This window comes from Dasypus novemcinctus, chromosome 19 (genome assembly GCF_030445035.2).
Source record: "Dasypus novemcinctus isolate mDasNov1 chromosome 19, mDasNov1.1.hap2, whole genome shotgun sequence".
In the NCBI taxonomy this organism is placed as follows: domain Eukaryota; kingdom Metazoa; phylum Chordata; class Mammalia; order Cingulata; family Dasypodidae; genus Dasypus; species Dasypus novemcinctus.
In genome coordinates this window covers 56,186,560-56,190,695 of record NC_080691.1, presented here as the reverse complement: position 1 = coordinate 56,190,695, position 4,136 = coordinate 56,186,560, and the positions used below count along the sequence as shown (strand labels likewise).

Below are 4,136 nucleotides of genomic sequence, written 5' to 3'. Positions count from 1 at the left end.
CATTCCATCTCTTTGTTTTGTCCCCAATTTTTTAGTTTTTATTTCTAACACCTTTATTCTATTTTCTTTTATTCACTCTTTATGTTATTTTCTTTTCTTTTACCTTTCCCTCTCTCCTGACCACACTGGCCTTTTAATTCAAACCTTATTCTTCTCCATATTAAGTTTACCATCTCATTATATGTACTCTACTTTTTTATTGTTATAACTACACAACTTACATGAGATTAATATTCATTCTCCTAGCTTTCACATGGTTCTTCTGCTAACATTTAATATCAATACTACTATTACACTTTTTCTTTTCTGATCTCATTTGCATTGCCTGGCTCTAATATTTTCCTTCAAGAGAACTTAGACAACAAAAAGGAAATAGAATAAGAAGAACAAAATATCAAAGAGAAGACAACACACACACACACACAAAGCTCATAAATAAAACTCAAGAATAGATGGAGAAAGTAATCAACTGAACAAACCCATCAAGATAAAATGATGACCAGAGGTTAAAAAAAGCTATAAACAGTAAGAATAACCAGGAAATACTGACCCAATCCAATGAGCAAACTGAAATCCAGGAAGAGGAGCAGAACACTGAGTAACTAATCAAAACTCTCAAAACAAATATCATAGACCAATTTAATGAAGTGAATGAAGAGATTAAGAATATTATGAAAAATTTGGAGAGCAAACAAAAGAAATTGTAAACATATGCAAAAAGATAATGGATATGATGGTAATGAATGGCACAATCCAAGAAATCAAAATTACACTCTCAACAAATAACAGGAGATTTGAAGAGGCAGATGAAAGAACTAGTGTTATGGAAGACAGTACATCTGAACAACAGAATTGATCAATAAAATATAGAAAAAAACCAGCAGCTACTTAGGGACCTAAGTGACAATGCAAAATGCAAAAATATGCACATTATAGGCATCCCAGAAGGAGAAGAGAAGAGAAAGAGGACAGAAATGGTTTTGGAGAAAATAATGGCTGAAAATTTCCCAAACCTATTGAAGGAAATGGTTGTCCATGTCCAGTATGCACAACATACCCCAAACAGCATAAATCCCTACAGACCTACCCCAAGACATATATGTATATATATATATATATATATATATATACATATATATAAATTTATCCAATTCTCAATACAAAGAGAAAATACTGAAAGCAACTAGAGGAAAAAAAAAACAACAACATCACATACAAGGGAAGCCCAATAAGATTAAGAGCTGATTTCTACTACAAAATTATGGAGGCAAGAGGGCAGTAGTATAACATAGTCAAGATATTAAAAGATAATAAGTTCCACCAAGAACACTCTCTCCAACAAAGCTGGGATTCAAAAATGATGGAGAATTCAAAATATTCACAGATAAACAGAAACTAAGATAGTATGCCAACAAGAAACCTGCCCTACAAGAAATATTAAAGGAAGTTCTGTAAGAGGAAAGAAAAATAAAATTAAAAACAGGAGAGACAGTGTTGGAGCAGAGTGTAAAAACACCTTAAAACACAAAAAGAAAAAACAATATATGACAAACCCAAATCCAAAGAAAATATGGCTAATGCAAATAATTCCTTGAGAGAAATAACACGGAACATCAATGGATTAAACTCACCTATCCAGAGACACAGATTGGAAGAATGGATAAGGAAATATGACCCATCTATATTCTGTCTACCAGAAACACATCTTAGACCCAGGGATTCAAGGATATTCAAAATGAATATCTGAAAAACAATCTAAAAATCAAACAAAAACCAAAAAAGGCAGGAGTTACTATATTAATATCAGACAAAATAGACTTTAATTGCAAAACTATTGTGAGAGACAAACATGGACACGACATATTTGTAAAAGGGGTAATCTTTCTAGAAGAAAGAAAAATCAAACTTTTATGCTCCTAACCAGGGCATTTCCAAATATGTGAGGCAAACACTGGAGAAACTATATGAAAGAGCCCTCTGCCCTGCCCCTCTCCTCCCTTCTTCGTCCTGCCTTCTGCTCGCTGCCACATTGATACTTCTCCATCTGCTTCTCTCAGCTACTCTTCTCCTGGCCTGCCAACTAGTCCCTTTTTTGCTTTTTTTCTTCCCGACTATACCATCTGCAACTGGCACCTAACGTCATCATATCCATTACGTCTCCTCTGCGCCGGAAGGAGAACCAGAGGCGGCTTTTGGAATTACGGTAGCCGTGTATATACAAGATAATGTACTGGGAATCTCTTGGGTTGACTGTACCCAGATCCCCATTTTGAACAGCGGTAGTGTCTTGGATTACTTCTCAAAAAGAAGCAATCCTTTTTACGACAGGACGTGTAATAATGAAGTAGTCAGGATGCAGAGACTAACATTAGAACATTTAAATCAGATGTTTGGAGTGGAGTCCATCCTTTTACATGCTCAAGAGCCCATTCTTTTCATTGTTGGGAAGCAACAGCGGTATTCCCCTACCTAAGCTATTCCACTGGCTGATTACTATCATTGCTGGAGTTATCTATCAGGCACCAGACTTGGAATCAGTTATAAACTCCAGAGTTCTTACTGCAGTGCATGGCATTCAGTCAGCTTTTGATGAAGCTATGTCAAATTGTCGATATCATCCCTCCAAAGGATATTGGTTGCACTTTAAAGATCATGAAGAAGGAAACGGACTTGGCTCAGTGGTTAGGGCACCCGTCTACCACATGGGAGGTCTGCGGTTCAAACCCCTGGCCTCCTTGACCCGTGTGGAGCTGGCCCATGCACAGTGCTGATGCCACGCAGGGGTGTCCCCCGCGTAGGGGAGCCCCACATGCAGGGGGTGCACCCGTAAGGAGCGCCGCCCAGCAGGAAAGAAAGTGCAGCCTGCCCAGGAATGGCACCGCCCACACTTCTCAGGCGGCTGAAGACAACAGAAGGGACAAAGAAACAAGACTCAGCAAATAGACACAGAGAACAGACAACTGGGGGAGGTGGGGGGGGAATTAAATAAATAAATAAATAAAAAATCATGAAGAGCAAGATAACATCAAACCTAAAGCCAAAAGGAAAGAAGAACCTAGCTCTATTTTCCAGAGACAACGAGTGGATGCTTTACTCTTGGATCTTAGACAAAAATTTCCACCCAAATTTGTGCAGCAAAAGTCTGGAGAAAAACCTGTCCCAGTGGATCAGACAAAGAAAGAGTCAGAACCTGTACCAGACGCTGTAATATCTGACGAGAAGGAGACCACAAAGAATGTTCAACAGATAATAAGCACTAAAGGCCCCCTGAGAAACGGATGAGACTCCAGTGAGTGATGGACAAAACTCCTTTTTCCGTTATTATCATAACTTACTTCTGTGGCAGGCTCTTGAACTTTAAAATACTTTGTCACAGTCCTTTCCTTTATATGGAATGTGCTGTTCTTAAAGAAAGGGTGTTATTCCATCATATTTTCTCTATGAACTTGTCTTATGTATCTTTTGTTAAAAATGGAAAAAACACATGTCCATCAATAGATGAATGGATAAACAAAATGTATAGACATGCAATGGGATATTATTCAGCTGTAAAAAGGAAGGAAATTCTGATACATGCTACTACATGGATAAACCTTGAAGGTATGTTATATTAACTAAAATAGACGCAAGAGGACAGATATTGTGTTATTCCACTTATATATGAAATATCAGAATATGCACATTCACAGAGAGAAAACAGTGGAAATTACCAGGAACAGGGGAAAGTGGGTGTTTTAGTTTTCTAGATTGCTTACAGCAAATACCAGTTTTACTACATTACCACACATCCTTAAATAAAGCGTTCAGCTTGAACAGTGGGAATGTATTGGCTTACAGTTTTGAAGCTGAGAAAATATCCAAGTTAAGGCATCTTCGAGGCCATACTTTCTTCCCAAAGACTGGCTGCCAGCGATCCATAGTTCCTTGCCACATGGTAAGGCACATGGTAGCATCTACTGGTCTCTCTCTTCTTTTCTGAGTTTCATTGATTTCAGCTTCTTGCTTTTTTTTTTTCTTTCTCTTTGTATTCATTCTGTTTATAAAGGACTCCAGTAACAGGATTAAGACCCATCCTAAATGAGGTGGGTCACCCTTTAGCTGAAGTGGTCTCATCAAAAGGTCCTACTTAAGAATGG

General features: G+C 37.8%; 1 pseudogene; it reads left to right on the top strand.

Moving 5' to 3' along the window:
* Nucleotides 1-2,293: 2,293 nt before the first annotated feature.
* Nucleotides 2,294-3,293, top strand: LOC131274473 (mediator of RNA polymerase II transcription subunit 6-like; annotated as a pseudogene).
* Nucleotides 3,294-4,136: the final 843 nt, after the last annotated feature.